The sequence below is a fragment of the Hippopotamus amphibius genome, chromosome 7 (assembly GCF_030028045.1).
Source record: "Hippopotamus amphibius kiboko isolate mHipAmp2 chromosome 7, mHipAmp2.hap2, whole genome shotgun sequence".
Classification (NCBI taxonomy): Eukaryota; Metazoa; Chordata; class Mammalia; order Artiodactyla; family Hippopotamidae; genus Hippopotamus; species Hippopotamus amphibius.
In genome coordinates this window covers 47,575,127-47,598,444 of record NC_080192.1, presented here as the reverse complement: position 1 = coordinate 47,598,444, position 23,318 = coordinate 47,575,127, and the positions used below count along the sequence as shown (strand labels likewise).

At 39.3% G+C, this 23,318-nt stretch overlaps 1 long non-coding RNA gene across 5 annotated transcripts in view; it reads right to left on the bottom strand.

Annotated features, from left to right (window-relative positions):
• The window catches only part of LOC130856771 (uncharacterized), a 33,761-nt gene that overhangs the window by 4,273 nt on the left and 6,170 nt on the right, over window positions 1-23,318 (bottom strand). The window contains exons 3-5 of one of the 5 annotated variants that reach the window (XR_009054676.1): window positions 22,739-22,805; window positions 22,540-22,636; window positions 14,967-15,090 (exon numbers count right to left, since the gene is read on the bottom strand). This is a non-coding gene — a long non-coding RNA (uncharacterized LOC130856771). Of the gene's footprint in view, window positions 1-6,064; window positions 15,091-19,674; window positions 22,637-22,738; window positions 22,806-23,318 lie in introns of those variants that run through there. The other 4 variants (XR_009054677.1, XR_009054675.1, XR_009054678.1 and 1 more) reach the window with 4 other exon arrangements.

The window sequence follows — 23,318 nt, the reverse complement described above, 5'->3', positions numbered from 1 at the left end:
GAAAGAATAGAGTTTTTCCCACTTTTTAAAGACACTGACATAATCTCAATCTTTCTGCAAATTTGCCAGTATGGTACATCCTTTTATGTTTTCTGAACAGTGTGAGAATACACTGTCAACATGGTGCCCAGTGGCTCTGAATCCTTCAGTGTGTAATTCCCACATAACCTTAAAACATCATCCAAATCAGGAGGGTAACACTGACAGATTGGGACCACCTCATCATCAGGTCCTATTCCATTTCCTCAAGTGTCCCCATAAGTCCTTCTTAATTAAAAGGTCTAATTCAGAATCATGTGTTATATTTGGTTGTTATGTTTTTCAGTTTCCTTCAATCTAAATCACTTCTTTGCTTTTTTTCTTTACTTTTCTGACATGAACACTTTTGAAGGCTACAAACCAGCTATGTTGAGAAATGACAAAGTTTTTCCTGATATTTGCTTGATTAGATTAGGTTATGCCTCTTTGACAGGGATACCACAGAAGTGACATTGTGTTCTCCTCACATCCTTTTAGGTGGCATAAAGTTTTTTTCTTTGTTTTTTTAAATAAATGTATTTATTTATCTATTTATTGGCTGTATTGGGTCTTCGCTGCTGTGCGTGGGGCTTTCTCTAGTTGTGGCGAGCGGAAGCTACTTTTTGTTGTGCACAGGATTCTCATTGCGGTGGCTCCTCTTGTTGCAGAGCAAGGGCTCTAGGCACCCGGGCTTCAGTAGTTGCGGCAGGTGGACTCAATAGTTGTGGCTCTCAGGCTCTAGAGCACAGGCTCAGTAGCTGTGGCTCACGGGCTTAGTTGCTCTGCAGCATGTGGGATCTTCCTGGCGCAGGGAGCAAACCTGTGTCCCCTGCATTGGCAGGGGGATTCTTAACCACTGCGCTACCAGGAAAGTCCCTGGCATACAGTTTTGAACTTTTCTTTTACTGATGATGTTCGCATTGATCATTTGATTAAGGTGATGTCTGCAAGCCACCTCCTCTATGAAGGATTTGGGAGAGGGTAAGGTACTTTGAGGTTTCTTCCTCCTCAAAATATCAATGTATGCTGTTATTATATCAGCATGGACCCCGGGCTTCCTACTTTATTCAAATTATAATGAGTCATAATCCACTACTATCATTTGTTTTGATGTTCACATTGTCCCTCACTTGGCCACTAGAGCCTCTGCAAGCTACCTTCTGGGTCATTCTGACATGTCCCCATCATTCCTTGCGCACTTTTTTGTTCTCTGGCATAAGATGTTCTAAGGCTCACCTTGTTCTTTCCCTGCTTCAGCCTGGAATCAGCCATTTCTCCAAAGAGCCCTTATTGTTCATAGTGGATAACGGTATTTAAAAAAGAAGCTCTGGGCACTAAAGTGTCATTCTTCCCAGGCCCCATCAATGGACAGAACTAGAGGATATATGTATTTACACAATATTTATCTACTTGAATTGAATGCATATAATACCTCCAGTTCCAATCCCACACCACAAGGTTAATTCTAGTTTTTTCCTTTTTCATGTTGGTAACTCCCTTGTATGACAGTGAGACACATGGCACCCACTGTCCTTCATATCCTTAAAATGTGTCCTTAGCACATGCATATATGTGATCAATTTGCCTGTATGTAACCAATGTCCTAACATTGCCACACCATGGAATAGATGCCCTCCACTCAGGCTTTGATACCCCTCATTGGGCCACTCCTTCTTCCACATCTGGACAGCTTCTTTACTGTGTTACATCTCTGACACACCATCCTGGGCCACTGTCCTTACAGGAGGAAGGGCACAAATTTTTTACTTTTGTTTATATCCGTATTTCAAATACCTAGAACAGCACCTATAACATGTTACATGCTCAATAAATATCAGTTGATGGAATGAATCTCTCTGATTATTTAGTACATTCCCCCACGCTGGGCATTCTGAGATTTTTCTTCCTCTCTGATCCCACATGATTCCAGTATAGCAGCTTCTGGGCTTCCAAGGGTCAGGTCTCAAATCTATGTGACCAGCCATGGGAGGACAGCAGAGGGCCCCAACACAGGTGCAGCCTCAGATTTCAAGTTTCTGGGGACATTTTGGGACTTCGCTGATGGTGCAGTGCTTTAGAATCTGCCTGCCAATGCAGGGGACCTGGGTTCGATCCCTTGTCCAGGAAGATCCCACATGCTGATGAGCAACTAAGCCCAGGGGCCTCAACTGCTAATCTGTGCTCTAGAGCCCACGCACCACTACCACTGCAGCCCACGAGCCTAGAGCCCATACTGTGCAATGAGAGGCCACTGCAATGAGAAGCTCCTGCTCACAGCAAGTAGAGAAAGCCCCTGTGCGTGCAGCAACGAAGACCCAACATAGCAGGCACACCCCCCCCCCCACACACAAAAAAGATTCTGGAACCATTCTGATGGGTTTATTCATATCAGGATCTCCAGAGGTGTATGAAGAATGACTCAAGGTAGGTGAGAGAGGCCTGAAGAGTGACAGCTCAGATGCATAAGTAGAATATATCCAAGAAGCACCAGGACAGACCCATAACAGTGGCTGACTGAAGAAACCATCAGAGATTAGGAAACATTAGCCGATGAAGGAAAGCAATGTTGGTTGGAGATTTTGCTTAGTGTTTTCTATAAATATCATGCCTTACTTATGTGTGTTATTTGAACACAATCAAGTTTCTAAACCAAATTTCAACCCTTATTCTGAGAATGAAGTAAAAATCCATATCAAAGTTTGATCAGTTTTAAGAGTAATTCAATTCCTCTGTTGCTTAGTTTCACCTCAGGATATTATCTGAAATGCAGAGTGATGTTCCAGATGATAACTGGGCTCTTCGTGTAGCACTAACTATAACTAAGCCCTGAGCATATGTCTTGAACTTGTATTTAGCAGACTTATTTTCTTAGAAGTTGCTACAGGGAATTACTAAAAGATATAATCAGGAGTGACTAAGTCATTCATAGATACAATGTTCTTCCATTAAATTCATGTCTATTATGTAAATTATATTTTAAATCATTTTAAATTTTAACAAAGTTATAAATTCTCAATGTTTACAGAGTCAGATAGTTCTCCAAGGTTTGCTATGAAAGATGTATGCGGTTTAGTCAAAAGTCATCTGCAATGTGGTTATATTAAAACTTCTGTTGGCCACACTGTCTTATCAGCGTTTTCCATTCAAGGCTATTGTCTCCCCAGTCACTACTGTGCAGGTGTGAACGTGTTACATCTGTTCATGTGTAACTGTGGTGGGAGCAAAAATGGATGCCCCACTTGTGATTTGCATGAAAGAAGAGCATGGTGCAGTGATTCGTTTTTTGTGGTCTGAGGGTGTGCACATCTGCACACTTCTGCCCACCCTGTTGACACTCTGCAAAAACTTCATTTTGAGGCGTTAAAGCATCCTCCCTATAGTCCTGATGTTGCTCCATTGGACTTTCACTTGTTTGGTTCCGTGAAAGCAGCCCTACAAGGACCAGGATTCACTTCTGATGAAGAAGTGAAGACAGCAGTGCTATCGTGGCTTACAGCTCAGCCCGGAACACTTTTTAATGAGGGAATATGAAAGCTTGATGACAGATGGACAAAGTGTATTGGAAACCAAGGAGATTATGTCGAAAAGTGATGTATCTCTCTTTTGTAAAACTTAATTAAATTGTACAGCCAGAGTGCGGATAATTTTTGACTCACACTCATCACTCCCCATTTCTCCCCCTTCACATGCAGCCATATTCTACTCTTTTAGCTTAATGTTAAGAATTTTAGGGCGTTCCGAGGTATCCTAGTGGTTAGGATTTGACACTTTCACTGCTGTGGCCCAGGTTCAATCCTTGGCTGGGAACTGAGGTCCCACAAGCTGTTGGCAGAGTGCCACCGCCCCCCCCCCGGGAAAAAAAAAGAATTTTATATTTACTACCATGCTTGTAAGTTTTAGGCTTGTATTGCTCCTTCTGGGTTTTTCCATTTTAAGATATTGATTCCCACTATGGACGTTAAGGATTAAGTTCTGTTCCCTCATCCCCCATCTCCATCACACATGGAACTTTTCCCTAAAACCCATCCTTCCAGTGTAACTGTATATACTTTTAAAAACAATTTTATTGATTGATTGATTGATTGATTGATTGATTGGCTGCTTTGGGTCTTCGTTGCTGCTCTCGGGCTTTCTCTAGTTGCGTCAAGTGGGGGCTACTCTTCATTGCAGTGAGTGGGCTTCTCATTGCAATGGCTTCTCTTGTTGTAGACCACGGACTCTAGGGGTGTGGGCTTCAGTAATTTCAGCACCTGGGCTCAGTAATTGCAGCTCTGGTGCTCTAGAGCGCAGGCTCAGTAGTTGCGGCACACAGGCTTAGTTGCTCTGCAGCATGTGGGATATTCCTGGGCCAGGGATTGAATCCGTGTCCCCTGCTTGGATTCTTAACCACTGCTCCACCAGGGAAGTCCCATTATATATACTTTTTTAGATCAATACTCAGTATTTACATGGCCATAAATACAATTACTTTCTTTTCTAATGCAAGATTTTATCTTCCCTACAGCTAATAACTGCATGATTCCTAAACTGGCTTAGATTTCTTTGTGTCTATCATTAGTTCAACTCTCAAACTCTAGGTCTTTTTTTCTTTATTGAGGTATAGTTGACGTACAATATTATTGGAGTTTCTGGTGTACAACGTAGTGATTCACAATTTTTAAAGGTTATATTTCATTTATCCTTGTAGATTATTTATTTATTTATTAACTTATGTATTTATTTTGACCACACTGCATTGCTTTCAGGATCTTGGTTCCCTGACCAGGGATCAAACCCTTGCACCCTGCAGTGGAAGCTCGGATTTTTAACCACTGGACTGCCAGGGAATTCCCACCTTATTTATTTTATACATAGTAGTTTGCACCTCTTAGTCCCCACCGATATCGGTCTTCTATTTAAATCTCCTCTCAGGTGTTCAGATGCAGCTAGAATTTCATCAGTCTCATCTTTCTCTAAGCTTTTTCATTTCTGCTATCATAGTTTTAATTTCCACCAGCTGCGTCTTTGGAACGTGTGTGAAGGACTGAATCCTGTTCTTTGTGAAAACTAATGACACTGTGCTAGTTAGGCAGAACAATACTTAAGATATGCTCTTGGCTGCCAGAGAGCTTCTGTATGCTACAACGACTGCAAATAAGAGATGCATGGTCACATTACTATGGAGATACTTTGATTGTAAGGAGAGAGAGAGTTCCCCTGTGCTTCAAGAAAAAGAAACACATTCAGAGGCAGAAACAGCATCTGTAAACTACATTTATTGAGTGCTTACTGGGCACTGGGTGCATCTGATACAAAACAGCTGGGATGGGTGCAGCAAGAACTGAAGAAATTAAATATACACATTAACTTTACCACGAATTCTAACTATCAGGGAAGTACAAAATTTGTGCCCATTATGCTTTATAATGAACTTTGGTGCCTGTCAAAAGGATAAGCTCTACATACAATGCAATAAAAAGGATTTAACATTGTGCTTAACATCATAGAATGACCCCGAAATGGGTTGATAAAATGCCTATTCAGCATTCATTCTTATTATGCACATATATTTCACATTAGAGATTGCTTGTAAAGTACAAATACTTTGACCCCACTGCTGAGAAATCTATGGCTGACAACTACATGTACAGTTTCTCTAAGAAACATGGCAGCAGCCTTTGTAATCCATCTTTTAAAGTCCACCTTTTTTGCTTTCTTTTTTTGAACCGTACTTTACTTTATTGGCATTGTCAATCTATGAACAAGACAGGTTTTGTTTGCTTCTTTGTTTTTTGTTTTTTCCATGAAAGGAGATGGTTTTCAATCTTCCATAACACGTGCCCCCACATCTTCACCTTGAACATGCAGGATTTCAAGCTGTAATCGGGGTAGATTATGCCTTTTTCACTTGCACAGTTTTTATGCTGCTGCCAGAAGTCTTCTCGGCATTTGCTTTTAATTCCATCTTCAGCGCATCTGTCACTGCTTTTGCACAGATCTGGGAGTACCGGATGTAGCTGAGTCCAGCCTGTCGCCAGTAGGCCACCATGATGTCCTGAGAGGGAAGTGCGTTGGGCTGAATCGCAAGGACCTTTCAATGTCGGTTCAGCGGGTGGTTCACCTGCTTGAAGTTCAGCAAGTCCACCTTATTTTCAGTTTAGCTTACTGTCAAGCTCTCTTCAGAACTATTTATATTTCTTTCGTCTGATCATCTTTTTTGAGTTTCCTGATTTCATTTTTTAAACAATTATAGTTTCACAACTTGCTTTTAATCCCTTTTTAAGCTCTGCACTATCAAAGCTTCTTTTCCCCCCCAGCTTCTAAATTTTCTCTGGTTTTCACTTTAAGTTCAGCAACTAAAGAAAATATACACTTTTACTGATTTAATTCATTTTTCTCTCATGTCCAAGCTATGTCATAGAGTAATAAATGTGGCATTTCCTTAGGTCAATGTTTCCACAATGAAACGTGGACAACTTAAGATATGTAACTTTAAACACAGGAGGGTGGGTAAGAAAGATCCTCAAGAGAGGATCTGAGATGTTTTCTACTGCTAAGAGTGAAATTCTGGCCACTAATATTTTAATTCACAGTTCAGATTTTAAGACATAATGTCCTTGTTTTCTCCATATACATATTAATTTGGAAATTAGGGAGTATACAGTCCAAGAGACATCCAGCTAATAACAGTTTACTAAAAGCAGTATTCTTAAATTTATGTCCAGGTAAAACTTACATAAACAAAATCACACTGGGAAAACAAACCTGTATCTTTTTTCAAAAAAGAGACAGCAATAACTGTGTAGGTTTGAATTCCAGCGCTATCATTTACTAGCTGTGCTGCTCTAAATAAGCTACTTATTATCTCTATGCTCTATTCCTCATTGCTAAAATGAAGATTATAATAGCAAACACCTCATAATATTATTTGTTTAAAAAGATGTAAAAGGAATACCATCTGGCATATAAAAAACCATATTAACTACTATTATGACAGAGGAACACTGACTAAAACATTCTAGCTGGCTACATAACAAAGTACTAAAGAAAAATATCATTACTGCAAAATAGATTATATCTACTTAACTCTTCCACTGGGGTAGGGTAGCATCATGTTTTACAGAGAAAAATGCCCACTATCATCCAACATTTCCACCTTGTGGACATTTCAGGTAACTGCTGCTCATGACTGTTGAGGCAGGTGCACTTTTGTTAACGTAAAAGGATCACTAACTTGGAAGGCCTGTGGTTTGCTGAAGAAAAAAACCCAAAACCATTGAAATCAGAAAGACTCGAGTTCAAATATACCCTTGGCCCCTTACTAGCTGAATGCTGTTATCTCAAAGTCTCCCTTAATCCCTTCTTTCTAGATGACACAGTTAAAATTTTACATTTCTCAGTGGATTTATGAGGATTAAGTAATCCATGTAAAGCATCTAGCACATTAAAAACATTCAATGTGTCCTTATTTTTCTCAATGCTGGTGACTTTTTTTGTGATACATTTTGTAACACAGGTAAACTTTTACATTGTCAAAACAATCCATATTTTTCTTTGTAATTTTCATTATTTTATTTTTTAAATTAATTAATTAATTTATTGGCTGTGTTGAACTTTCATTGCTGCACACGGGCTTTCTCCAGTTGCGGAGAGCCTGCGGCTGGGAGTACTCTTCATTGTGGTGCACGGGCTCCTCACTGTGGTGGCTTCTCTTGTTGCAGAGCACAGACTCAATAGTTGTGGCATGTGGGCTTAGCTGCTCCACAGCATGTGGGATCTTCCTGGAGCAGGGCTCAAACCCAAGTACCCTGCATTGGCAGGTGGATTCTTAACCACTGAACCACCTGGAAGTCCCATAATTTTTCATTACTTTAGTTTTAAAATTATTTTTGAAAATAGGTAGTACATATACATGATACAAAATTAAAAGGCTGAAGAGTGTAGACAATGGAAAAAAATGTTTCCTTTTAATACGTGTATGACTGATTCACTTTGTTGTACACATGAAACACAATATGGTAAGTCAACTATACTCCAATAAACATTTTCAAAAAAGTCTTTCACCCCTGCCCACCGCCAACCAGTGCTCTTCCCAGAGATAATCACTGTTAGGTTTCTTTGGTATCTTTCCAGAAATAATCAGTTCAGAGACGAGCATACACCTAAGTGTGACTTCTCCTCGCCCACAACACAAGTGGTGTCACACTATCCACACTGCCCTGCACCCTGCTCTTTCACTTAACATCACTACATCTGAAAGCCCGTTCCACATCACAGGGCTGTCTCAGTCTTTCAAAGGCTGCAGAGGACCTCATTGAATGGACATACACAACTCATTACTCTGTCCCCTCTGATGTGCATTTGGAATATTTCCATTTTCTCTATTACAAACAATGCTATAATGTGTATGCTGTGCAGAATCATTTTGATACACTTGGGGGATAAATTCCTGTAAATAGTAATTGTTAGGTCGAAGGATATTTGTGCTTGCAGTTTTGTAAGAATGCCAAGTGACTCAGAAGTTCTATTAATTTATAATCTCACTAGCGTTGTACCTCTATTTCCCTACTGCGTCAACCTGTTGGTCTTAGTTAATCTGAAAGGTGAAAAATGGTATTTCAGAATGCTTTTAATTTACATTTCTATTATTTCTGAGGCTGACAGTCTTTTAACATATTTAGGAGACATCCCTCCCTTTCTTTTTATGAATTGCCTGTTTTTCCTTTGCTTATTTTTCTAATAGGTTATTGGCGCCCCCCTTTTTAAAAATTGAGATATAATTGACATATAACACACTAGTGTCAGGGCTTCCCTGGTGGCACAGTAGCTGAGAATCCACCTGCCAATGCAGGGGACACGGGTTCGATCCCTGTCCGGGAAGATTCCACATGCTCAGAAGCACCTAAGCCCGTGCACCACAACTACTGAGCCTGTGCTGTAGAGCCGGCAAGCCACAACTATTGAGCCCATGTGCCACAACTACTGAAGCCTGCGTGCCTAGAGCCTGTGCTCTGCAATGAGAAGCCACTGCAATGAGAAGCCCATGCACCACACTGAACAGTAGTTCCTGCTCGACACACTAGAGAAAGCCCATACGCAGCAACGAAGACCCAACACAGCCAAAAATAAACATTTTAAAAAAACACACTAGTTTCAGGTGTACAACATAATGATTCAATACTTGTATATACTGCAAAATGATCATCACAGTAAGTCTGAAGTTAACTTCTGTCACCATATATAGTTACAAATTCTTTCCTTGTGATGAGAAATTTCAAGAACTACTCTCTTAGCAACTTACAAATACGCAATACAGTATCATTAACTACAGTCACCATCCTGTAAATTACATCCCCATGACATTTATTTTATATTTAGCAGTTTGTACCTTTTTGCCTACTCCTCACCTCCCACCTCTGGCAACCACCAATCTGTTCTCTATGAACTTTTTTTTTTTAAGATTTCACATATAAGTGAAAGTATACTGTATTTGCCTTTCTCCGATTCATTTCATTTAGCATACTGCCTTCAAGTTCCATCCATGTTGTCCCAAATGGCAAGATTTCTCCTTTTTTATGGCTAAGATTCCATTGTGTGTGTGTGTGTGGCGGTGGGGGGGGGGGGGGGGTGTTTAAATCTAGTCAGGAAGACCTGATTTAACTCATTTGTCAGAGGACAGCATTCACTGTAGATACAAATTTTTGTTGTCTGATTTAGTCACTATACTTTATTTTTGACAAATCATAAGACTGCAAAGCGTACGTATGTTGGAAGAAGAACTGGATTAATTAGCAATGAGATCCTAGGGGAAAACATCTAAACTTCTTTTGGCCTATTTTAGTTTTCTGCTTCCTATATAAATGCTTATACATACATTTTATATGTGTGTGTATGTATACATTAATATATATATAAATTTTCTGTTTTAAATGTCCAAATGAAGCCTCAATTCAGAATAAATCAATCCAAAGAAGAATTAATACTTTTGCAAAGCTAATATAGGTTAATGATTACACGGGATGGAACCCGTGTCCCCTGCATTGGCAGGTGGATTCTTAACCACTGCGCCACCAGGGAAGTCCCTAGTTTTTGTTTTTTAAGGAACCTCCATACTGTTCTCCACAGTGGCTGTATCAATTTATATTTCCACAAGTAAGTTCTCATTAAGCATTCACTATCATTTTAATTATTCCTTGTAGAAGCAATTCCTATTAAAAGCTAGATCATTAGTATTTGAGTAAATTTCTACAATTACCAGTATAAATATCTTTATAAGCTTCTAAAGTGCTTTAGTAATGAGCAACCTCTACCCTATTACTCTATCTAAAAATATTACTGTTTTTAGAGCCTAAGTTCTGAGTTTAGCATCAAGTCCTGGCTCTATCACTGACGTGTGTTAACTTGGGCAAGTTTCTTACTCTCCCTATGCCTCACTTTACTTTGCCTTTTTTTTTTAAAAATAAATTTATTTATTTATTTATTTATTTATTTATTTATTTATTGGCTGCATTGGGTCTTTATTGCTGCTTGTGGGCTTTCTCTAGTTGTGGCGAGCAGGGGCTACTCTTCGCTGTGGTGTGCAGGCCTCTCATTGCAGTGGCTTGTCTTGTTGCAGAGCATGTGCTTTAGGTGCTCGGGCCTCAGTAGTTGTGGCACACAGGCTCAATAGTTGTGGCTTGTGGGCTCTAGAGTGCAGGCCCTGTAGTTGTGGCTCACGGGCTTAGTAGCTCCGTGGCATGTGGGATCTTCCCGGCCCAGGGATGGAACCCATGTCCCCTGCATTGGCAGGTGGATTCTTAACCACTGTGCCACCAGGGAGGTCCCCCGTTTCCTTTTCTAAATGGATTACCTAATAAACCTAATAAAATTATTGTAGATGTAAATGAGTTTATACATGTACAGATTTAGAAGACTACAAACAGTTAGCACTCAATAAATCTGATATTATTACCAAATACTGAGTATAATGCTCTCAAACTGGTAAAACTATCCCCATCTTTTTTAGACCTTTGATTACTATGCCCAAGTTGCTTTCCTAAAAGGCCTACTCACACAAATAATTCATAGAACACAGGGTTCACCACACCCTTAATAGGTACAACTACTAAAGGTTCCTTCTGCTGACTTGATATAAATATGAAAACCCATTATTATCTGGTTTGCATTTAAAAAATTACTAGCAGGGTCAAATATTTTCCCTTTTTATTAACGAGTCATCTCCTCTTTCATCTGTCCATGTCTTTTGTCCATTTACCAACTGAAGTTTAAAATTTTATTCTATTTTATTTATTTTAGGGCTTTAAAGATATTAATCATTTGCCATATTTTCTACAAATTAATTTTTCTCTTTTGTCCTTTTGAAATGCGACAAATTTTTTTCTGCAAAATCAAGTTTGTCTTTCTTTTAATGTGATTTCTTCCAACATCTCAAATTTTAAAAGTCTTCCCCAGTCAGGATAGTCGTCTCTCTAATTTTTTAAGCAGGTTAGGACTTCAAAAAGAAAACAGTTAACTATTATTAATTAAACTGAAATTTGTTTTGATAAGTGCTATGAAGCAATGATCTAAATTAACTTTTCTTCTCAAAAGTTATCAATTGTTCCAATACCATTTACAGAATTATCTTTTTCTTCCTTACGGATTTGATACTATTGAGAAAATAACCTGAAGATAATACAAAACGTGCAATTTACTGATAAAAGCTTCCCAAGATTATAAAACTCCACACATAAGCTTTAACACATCAAAATTAATTTGTAGAAAAGCCTTTTTATAAAACACATTTGTCTCTACTGCTACACATATATGAATTAATGATATTAGTTTTGTTGAAAACACAGAAATGTGGGCACTTGAAGTTTAAAAGAGAAGTTTGCTCTATGAATTGGGCACATTTCATAGTATTGGAGAAAGAAGATCTATAATGGAGAAAAACTCACCAATAACAAAGTAAAATAGCATATTAGCAGTACTTACTACCTTTCCAAACTGATCATGTACACATCTGTTTTATGTTCATAATAAAGTAGGCCAAGTAAATATTTTTTCAGACGTAGAAAGTGAACCATAAAATTTTTTAATGAGTGTGATTTTAAATTTTAAATGACTACCAAGTGGCAATTATCATCAGTATTCAGTCATGGGTTTCATGAAAATATGAATGCAAACAAAACACTACTATAACCATTAATGGTCAAACAGCAACTTCTTTCTCCCCTACATTCTCATCCCCCGAACCCCTTTCTTTTTCTAGATCACTTCTTAGAGCCTACAGCTATACTGGTCTATTTGCCCCTGAAAACACGACCCTCTTGACCCCAAATCCTGCTTTTGTTACTGTTTAAAGGGTACTTTCCCTTTACAGTTACGCTCCAGGACAGAGTTGTCCACAGTACTGTCTCGAATTTCTCAAGTCTCATTCTCTCTTGATCCATTTCAACTGATCTTCTGTCCTATTTTCCTTCAACTGCTCCTGTTAAGGTCACCAAGGACCTCCACCTGGCTCTAGCCTCTTCTTGGCTCTCATCTTACTGGACTGGCTAATGACTGTGTCTTGCTATACTTTCTTCACTTGGCTCTAGGATATTATGTGCACCTAGTTTTTCTCCCTCCACACTCACTGTTCTTTCCTAATTCCTTTGCTGGTCATCTCCTTAATCTCTAAATGTTGGGAGTGCCCAGAGCTCAATCCTTGAACCTCTTTTGTATCTTCACTTACTCTTGTGATGATACCATTTGGCCTCACAACTTGTAAATCCATCTATATATTACCTTCCAAATTTATATCTTCAGCCTAGACCTCTCCTTGAATACCAGATTTTGAGTACAATTCCTTTCTCAACATCTCCACTTACAGGCACCACACAACCATCATGTCCAAAACTGTACTCCTCATCTTTCCCCTGAAACCTGCCCCTCCCAGACTTCCTATCTCTAGAAAAAGCAACAACAATATTATTTTGTTTCCTCAGGCCCCAAACCTTAAGAGTCACTCTTTGTTCATCTCCTTCTCTTACATCCTATTATCAAACGATCAGCAAATCCTATTGTACCTATCTTCAAAACAGAACCTGACCCCTTCCCACCAGCTCCACTGCTATCACTCTGGTACGACCCACAATTCTATTGTGACGGGATTACTGCAATAGCCTCCTAACTATTGTGCTTCTATCCTTTCTGCTTTACAGTCTGTTTTCAACACAGCAACCACGGCGATTGATCGTTTTAAAATGTGAGTCATATAATGTCACCCTTCTGCTCAAAACCCACAAAAGCCTTCACATCTCCCTCCCCACAAGTCCCTATATGAGCGGGTCCCCTGTTAACTTCTTTGGCCTCAGCTCACACTCCCTGCGCCCCTGCTCCCTGGGCTCCAGTCACACCGGCCTTCTTGCTGTTCCTCAGATATGCCAGGCGTGCTCTTCCCTCAGGGCTCCTGCCCTTGCTGCCCCTACACGTAACATTCTTCCCGCAGGGAGCCGCATGGGGCATTTCCCCTCTCTTTTTGGGACCTGATCAAATGCCACCATTTCAGGAAGCATTCTCTGATCTGATATTTAAGATTCTAACCATCTCCTCCCACCAAAAGTGTTCCTTCCCCTGCTTTAGTTTTCCCCATGCCATCCAATCACTACCTTACACTTTATTGTTCTATTTATTTAATATTTGTCTTCCTTCCAGTAGAATGTAAGCTCTGTGAGGGCAGCCCTCGCTTTTGTCTACTTTAGACACTGCTCTATCCTCTGAACCTAGAACAATGCCTGGCATATTATTGGTGCTCAATATATGTTGTAAGCGAATAAATGAAAGATCAAAGGAACACATGAATAAATGGTGACATAAGTGTTAACACAGGGTTGGTAAATGGGTTTTATCTTGAATGACAACTGCTAATGATTGGCAACAGTTGCATGAAATGATGTGTAGGGGATTCTGAGGCCACATCAGTTTAAAGGAAAAGACACCATGGCTGACTATCAACATGGCATTCTGGTCTTCAACACCCCAGCATTAACACAGAACTATGTAAAGTGAGAGGTTAAAAAGAGAGACAGAGAGACAGAAACCATTTCACAGTGCACTCAAGTATAATCACGTTCTGCAAGGTTCTTCATGCCGATTTTGTTAGCAAAGACTAGTAAACAGAAAATGATTGAGTGACAGGTTAAGCAAGATTAATGAAAAGGTATTTTTTTTTTTTTTTTGGCTGCATTGAGTCTTCGTTGCTGCTCACGGACTTTTCTCTAGTTGTGGTGAGTGGGGTCTACTCTTTGTTGCAGTGCATAAGCTTCTCATTGAGGTGGCATCTCTTGTGGAGCACGGACTCCAGGCACGTGGGCTTCAGTAGTTGCGGTGCACTGGCTCAGCAGTTGTGGCTCAAAGGCTCTGGAGAGCAGCATGAGTAGTTGTGGCACACAGGCTTAGTTGCCCCCCGGCATGTGGAATCTTCCTGAACCAGGGATCGAATCCGTGTCATCTGCATTGGCAGGCGGATTCTTAATCAGGGAAGTCCAAAATGCTATTCTTAAATGTAATTAGTGAATTAAAGCCAAATAGTATTTCAGAGTGTATGACAGGCTGCCTTCTACCTTTTTCAAAGCAGGCCTACTTTGAAAGCTACTTAAAACATCCTTCTTACCTGTTCTTTAGTAATATATATTTTGTTTTTTAACTCCTAAAAATTTTACCTATATATAACAAGGAAAAAAATTTAATAGTCACTAATCACACAATCCTTTCACCATTACAGAATACATTATTTCTCAGGATTAATTATGAACTCATGGCACTTATATTTTGTTTCATGCTTATAGGCTCCTAAGGTAAGCTGACGAGGTATGCTTAATAAGTTTTGCATCATTGCTGTTGGGTCTTAAAATATCTAATGGGACAGAATGAAAAAAAGCCCAATAACTTCAAAATCTACAATTTAAAATGTTTTAAAAACTCTTATTATAAAATCTTCTTACCATTCCATCATAAAACTCTGAGACCACTGTGTTGTTTTTTTTCCCAGCATTGCACTGGTGTCTGGTTGAAACAGCTTCAATTAACGATACAGGGTCACCCATGAAATAAAAACAGACATGACATCTGTGCAATGGTTTATATCATCATGAGACATCAGCATTTCTGTAACTGATCTGGAGACTGAATTAGCAAACATCTCAAATTCAGGATCTTATCGCAGCTACAACTTATTGTGGCAGATCACCTGACCTCTCTGTACTTTTATTTTCCTATTAGGTATTACCATCTATCCATGTCTACTCAATATGTATGTTTTGAAGAGGGTAAGTAAAGACTGGTTACAAAGTATCTCTAGGGAGTGACTAGATATACAAATAACACAAGATACAGCTATGGAAATTAAACTGGGAAATCACTAAGATGAATTCTTATACTTACACAAGTGAAATTTGATTAACTGTGATGGTTAAAGTTTACAAATTTACAATGGGGAAAAAGATTTGATACTTTCAAAAGGAATGATCAATACGAAAGTGCTCAAGGAGGACAAGTTAATTTCCTTAGTGTAATGATGAGATTAATACATAAGTAGCACAATAAACAAAAAAGTTAGTGAAAATTCACTTCAGTAAGAGCAACACATCTTCAAAATACTTAAAAACAGATACAGTAAGACATCAAAAGAAAAGCTTGGCAGCACGACACGTGACTGAGCAAAACAAAACCTAGCTGGTAAAAGAGAGTTTATGTTGAAGTTGTAGAAACCAATTCAGAGGCCTCAAAGAATATTCCAAAAAGTTACCTAAAACCATCATAAGAGTATGCATCGCATGCCATATCTAAAGCAGATACTTTGACAAATTTCTCGGAGAGATGGAAATCAGATGAGACTACACTGATGGATAAAGCATAACACGGAAATCCATAACCTAAAAACTTAAGGAAGAAAACTGCATCGGAGGTGGGAGCCAGTGCCCCCAGTGGAGCCCCAGAGAGGCTGCAAGCTCAAAGTTGGCAGGTACAGAAACCAAGCATGCTGTGGGGTGGCTGGGCCGGCTAGCCTTCCCTTTTCTCCCTTCACTCACAGCATGTCCTCCTGTGGAGCCTAGAATTTCTCACCCAAACAATCAAGCATGAAGGAGAAATAAAGATATTTTCAGACAGCATTGGCTCTGAAATTTTATTTCTCACGCATCCTTTATGAAGAAATTCCTCCAGCAAAATGAAAAAAAGAAACCATGAAAAATGAAGAAAGGGACTTCAGTGGTGGTCCAGTGGTTAAGACTTTGTCCTCTCAATTCAGGGGAGCCTGGGTTCAATCAGTGGTCAGGGAACTAGATCCAGCATGCTGCAACTAAGAGCCCTCATGTGGCAACTAAAGATCCCACATGCAGCAGCTGAGCCCCGGCGCAGCCAAATAAAGACATAAATAAATAATTTTTTTTATAAACATGAGGAAAAAGGATCGTCTATCATCATTAGGAGTTGACAGGCACTATCTAAAATTGGAAAATCTGGGGACTTCCCTGGTGGCACAGTGTTCAAGAATCCACCCACCAATGCAGGGCACACAGATTTGATACCTGGTCCAGGAAGACCCCACATGCTGAAGAACAACAAAGCCCATGCACCACAACTACTGAACTTGTGCTTTAGAGCCTGTGAGCCACAGCTGCTGAGCTCACGTGCCACAACTACTGAAGCCCGTGTGCCTAGAGCCTGTGGTCCGCAGCAAGAGAAGACACTGCAATGAGAAGCCTGCGCACCGCAATGAAGAGGAGCCCCTGCTTGCTGCAATTAGAGAAAAAAAAAAAGCCCACATGCAGCAACAAAGACCCAACACAGCCAAAAATATATAAATAAATAAAGTAAAAGAAATTTTAAAAACTCAAGTTACTTAAAAAAAAATAAATAAAATTGAAAAATCCAAACTTAGGGATATCAATACATGAGAACATGTATTGAAACTGAGTATGTGGAGGAACTGAAAACAGTGACTGTGGTTTTCCTGAGGAAAGGGTCAGAGATGGGGGAAAGAAGATATTATAGGCTGAATTGTGTCCCCCAAAAGATATGTTGAAGTACTAACCCTCAGTACCTGTGAATGTGACCTTATTTGGAAACAGAGTCTTTGCAGATGTAATCAAGTTAAGATGAACTCATTAGGGTGGACCCTAATCCAATATAACTGGTGTCCTCATAAAAACAGAAGAGACACAGAGACAGGGAGGGAGAGAAGGCCATGTGACAATGGAGGCAGACATGGGAGTTAGGCTGCCACAAGCCAAGGAATGCCTGTGGTGACCAGGAACTAGAAGAGGCAAGAAAAGATCCTCCCCTAGAGGCTTTGCAGAGAGCATGGCCAGCACCTTGATTTGGGACTTCTAGTCTCCAGAACTGGGAGAATAAACTTCTGTTGTCTTTAGCCATTCAGTCTGTGGTACTTCTTTTGTTTTCAAGTCAAAGTGATTTATTGAGGAGAATTGCTGGCAGTTGAAACGTGCAAGAGAGTGCAGGAATCAGGAGAGGGCAGGGGAAACAGCTAGGCAAATATGTGGGTTGAGCTGTCACCTAGCATGGCCCGACCCCACCCTCCCTCCCCCTTTTCTAAAACTAGAACTACCCCAAACCTGAATAGGATGTTTCACTTAATGATGGAAGTCAAAGCACTGTGCTACTTTGTTATGGCAGCCCTAGGAAACTAATACAGGAGATTTGCCAAAAGCAATCTTGTGAAGGAAAGATGGAGCTGGAGGAATCAGGCTCCCTGACTTCAAACTATATTACAAGGCCACAGTGATCAAGACAGTATGGTACTGGCACAAAAATAGAAATACAGATCAATGGAACACAATAGAGAGCCCAGGGATAAACTCACGCACATATGGGCACCTTATCTTTGATAAAGGAGGCAAGAATATACAATGGAAAAAAGACAGCCTCTTCAATAAGTGGTGCTGGGAAAACTGGACAGCTACATGTAAAAGAATGAACTTAGCACACTACCTAACACTGTACACAAAAATAAACTCAAAATGGATTAAAGACCTAAATGTAAGGCCAGACACTATAGAACTCCTAGAGGAAATCATAGGCAGAACACTCTATGACATACATCAAAGCAAGATCCTTTCTGACCCAACTCCTAGGATAATGGAAATAAAATCAAGAATAAACAAATGGGACCTAATGAAACTTAAAAGCTTTTGTACAGTGAAAGAAACCATAAACAAGAAGACAACCTTCAGAATGGGAGAAAATACTTGCCAACAAAGCAACAGACAAAGGATTAATCTCCAAAATATATAAGCAGCTCATGCAGCTTAATACCAAAAAAGCAAATAACCCAATCCACAAATGGGCGGAAGACCTAAATAGACATCTCTCCAAAGAAGACATGAAGATGGCTAACAAACACATGAAAAGATGCTCTGCCGAGACCAGCTCGGCAACTCGGGGCGAATGACGGGTGCTGCAAAGCATAAAGAAACACCAAGACAGACTTAAGATGAAGATGCGGCCGGGGGACTCAAGACCTCTAGGATCAAGAGCCCCGCTGATTCATCCCACGTTGCTTTTACTGAGCTCTCGACATTCAAGAAGTAAGACAGCATAAGGTTTCCACACTCCCAGTTATGTCCCACAATCAATGTTTTCTTTGAAGTAACCAATTTCTCTTTGTACAAAGGGCCTCACATGATTGGGGGCAGTGGTCTTTGCAAGAACAGCAGAAGAACAATCACTGCGTGCGCAAGCAGCATTCTAACTTGCACTGACCTGGCATTCCTAAGTCCGCACCCCTCGCTCCTCCACTGCACAAGCAGGACGTCCTACACCCAGTTGCTTGGCCCATATACTTTAGTTACTGCTAGCCATATTTTCTGTTACATTCTCAAGGCTTCAGAAAGACATCTGAATGTTTTCCCACAATGCTCAACATCACTAATCATTAGAGAAATGCAAGTCAAGGCACAATGAGGTATCACCTCACTCCGGTCAGAATAGCCATCATCAAAAAATCCAGAAGCAATAAATGTTGGAGAGGGTGTGGAGAAAAGGGAACTCTCCTGCACTGTTGGTGGGAATGTAAGCTGGTACAGCCACTACGGAAAACAGTTTGGAGGTTCCTTAGAAACTAAAAATGGAACTACCATATGATCCAGTAATCCCACTCCTGGGCATATACCCAGAGAAAACCATAATCCAAAAAGAAACATGTACCATAATGTTCATTGCAGCACTACTTACAATAGCCAGGACATGGAAGCAACCTAAATGCCCATCAACAGATGAATGGATAAAGAAGATGTGGCACATACATACAATGGAATATTATTCAGCCATAAAAAGGAATGAAATGGAGCTAGGAGGATAGATCTACAGACTGTCATACAGATTGAACTAAGCCAGAAAGAGAAAAACAAATACCATACGCTAAATCATATATATGGAATCTGAAGAAATGGTACTGATGAATCCAGTGACAGGGCAAGAGCGCAGATGCAGATGTAGAGAATGGACCTGAGGACACGGGGCTTGGGTGGGGGGTGGGGGGTGAAGGGGAAGCTGGGATGAAGTGAGAGAGTAACACAGACATATATATACTACCAAATGTAAAATAGATAGCTAGTGGGAAGTTGCTGTATAACAAAGGGAGAGCAACTCGATGATGGGTGATGCTTTAGAGGGCCAGGACAGGGAGGGTGGGAGGGAGTTGCGGGAGGGAGGGGATATGGGGATATATGTATAAATACAGCTGATTCACTTTGGTGTACCTCAAAAGCTGGTACAAGAGTGTAAAGCAATTATATTCTAATAAAGAGCTTAAAAAAAACCATACGCATGTCTTTTATAATTTAAGACGTATTAAAAACTACATTATAAAACTGTCCTTTCCCAAATTCATTATTCAGACTGTGAGAGGCATTCATGCAGATACAAGCAATGAAAAATTTCAAGACATGTCTCATTTTCAGTGGTGCTTGAAGATTCTTAGAGCAATGAAAATGACTTGCCAGAGATATTTCTGGGAACAAAAACCCAATATTAGCATTTTGCTTTGAGAAACAACCATTCCTTTTACAATAGCTTGACCTGTAATAGGTTCCTGGATAACAGAAGTAAATCACAAGTTGCCCGTTCTTTCTTTTATGTTTTAAATAAACCTTCATACGATTTATTTTCTGCTAAGAGCCAACTACTGAAAAACTCTAATGGTTTCATTATACTAAAAGAACTCTACAACAGGTTGGAGGGGATAAAATTCAGGCCTATGTAGATCTATACTGTAACATATTCAACAAATTAACCACTCCAGAAATGTAAAAGGTCATATTACTTTACTTGCCCAAGAGTGGACTTTGAAAGCTGTCTCATAATGAGGTTACACAATTTAATCATTTCTTTCAGAGATGTATTTTCCAACTGGGGGCAGGGCAGGGAGGAAAGAATATGGAGACAGATGAGGAGGCAGAGAAGTAAGGCAGCACATTCTGAAAACAAAATGAATTCAAAGCAATCTGACAAAGTTAACAAGAACCTCTGCTCTAGTAACATGACCAACTTCTCCCTCTCTCTCAACATCTGCCATATTCTGTGCTCTTTTCTCCTTACCAGACTCATTGGTTAAGGACAGGTGTACTGTCTCATCTTTGTATTCCACCCCTTAAGCAATATCTTGCAAACACAAATATTTAATAATTTATTGTCAAACAGAATATAATGTCTACGAGAGTATCCCAGAAGGACAATAATGGTAGGAGATCTGGAAACCTTATCACATGGAAGATATTTAAATGAGCTATAGACAGTTCTTTAGGATAAAAAAAAGGAAAGTATGAATAGTTATCAGTGAAAAGTTGAAGGAAGCTTAGCATAAAGTAGAGCTTTTTTTTTTTTCATTTTAAAGTTCTTTATTGGAATATAATTGCTTTACATTGTTGTGCCAGTTAAAGTAGAGCTTTCTTAAAACTAGAACTATCCCAAACCTGAATAGGATGCTTCACTTCACGATGGAAGTCAATAATATTCTCTTCTTGCTATACTGAACTCACTAAAGGAACTTCTATGTGGGAATAGTGTGGTCTACCTCAATGGGTCATAAATCTTACTGAGCATCACAATTATATGGGGTGCTGGCCCCTCTCGAAACCTATGAATCATGCTCCAGGGAATGGGGCCTAGAAGCTTGAACTTTTAAAAAATACCTCAGCTATTTCTGATGCAGGCAGTTAGCAACTAATTCTCTGTACCACTGGCCCAGGTGATATTCAACTCCTTTATTATTTTTTAAAATTAATTACTTAGATAATTTATTTATTTACTTATTTTTGGCTGCGTTTGGTCTTTGTTGCTGCACGTGGGCTTTCTGTAGTCGCGGCAAGTGGGGGCTACTCTTGGTTACGGTGCGTGGGCTTCTCACTGTGGTGGCTTCCCTTGTTGTGGAGCACGGGCTCTAGGCATGAGGACCTCAGTAGTTGTGGCACGCAGGCTCAGTAGTTTTGGCTCACGGGTTCTAAAGCCCTGGCTCAGTAGTTGTGGTGCACGGGCTTAGATGTTCCATGACATGCTGGATCTTCCTGGACCAAGGGTCGAACCTGTGTCTCCTGCATTGGCAGGTGGATTCCTTATCACTGTGCCTCCAGGGAACTCCCTCAACTCCTTTAAAAGCACATAGTTTTAAAAACGTAATCTGATAATTAAAGTTGTAAATGTCTGGTGCTAAAGGAATGAGCTGAATCTATCAAGATGAAAATTAATGGTGATGAATGGTAAAGCCCTGAAACTGGAGTTAAACACCAGCCACACAAATGTGCAATGAGAGAGCCTGAGTTGTGACCCTTTAGGTTTAAAAATAAAACAGGCTTAGTGGTTTTAGTCAAAAGCAAGAGTAAAGGAAGGAGTATGAGGTCTGAATGCAAATACTTGGGTTCAAAAACTAGCTCCACTACAATTAACTGTGTGTTTTTGAGCACGTGACTCTCAGCCTAAGTATCCTCACCTCTAAAACGAGGATCTCACCAACCTCACAAAGTTGCTAAGAGGTCAAAGTGAAAGCTTTGAGAGACTTGTTACACTATCAAGCAACAATGTGAAGTGATCAAATGATGAAAAAGTCAGTGCTTATAAATGAGGATTCATGAGTAAGATAAAGCTGCTAGTACTGATGACAGTCTGAAAAAGAAAAAAGACTTTCTAGGGCTTTTAATTATAAAAAACTGGATACTGCCATTTCAGAGAGCGTATGGACTCCACTTGTTTATTACTAATAACCAAACGATACTAATGGATTTTAAACTTTTTTTTTGCTGTAGCAATCATATAATTCCCACGATTTCTTTCAAATAACTGTTCACATTATATCCCTCTTTTTATACTTGAAAAATAAAAGTTTTGAAAGGCACTTCACTTAAAACTGAAAAACCTTAACTCATGGCAAGATAGACCAAGCCATAAGCTTGCATAAAGTACACCTGAATAAAAATGTCAACATATAACAAGCTGCTCAGTATTGTTACATTTTCACAACACTAAAGTATCCATTTTATATTTGCAAAGATCAACATTACTCACAGGTCTTTCAGAATTAGGATCAATGAAAAATATTTTGATGATTATTTCAAATTCACCCCATCTTGTTTCAGTAATTTATATGGAAGCTTAGTAACTACTAAAAGAAAGAAAAAAATAAAACAATTATTAATTGTAAATTACTGATACTTATCTACCTCTTTTAAAAATTTGTATATTATGAATCAAAAAACTACTGTACCTCTTAAAGGACTGCCATAACTTTCAAGTAATTTGAATTGGATTTTCTTCACATATGTTCACATATCCTAAACACAAAGGAATTAGTTAATTGCCATCTACACATAAAAATTAGAAGGGAAATCCACTGAGCATATGTACTAAGTTTATAAAATATGCTTCCCCTTAAATTTTATGAAAAACAATTCTCTAAGAGACATGAATTATACCCTGCAGGTTTGTTTTTTATTTTAAACAAAGGGAGCCTGTGCTGACTTCTTTCATAACTCATGATATATAGCAATATATATATCCCTAATTCACTGTTTTGCAATCTTATTTTTATATACCTCTGTAGACAATACTCAGAATCAATTTCGATTTTTCCATAAAAACAATAGTACGTTTCCAATATTTTTTACAGAAATAAACATATACACCAAACAAAATCTAACAACGCAATCTCAAAAAAACAAAATTATATTGTACAAAGGTCAACTAAACTAAGCAACCTACAACTGTTGGCTATAAAACGCTTCCTTTCCTTAATTTTATTTTGAAGCACAAAAGCATATTCATTAGCTCCAGCACACAAAAGGGAT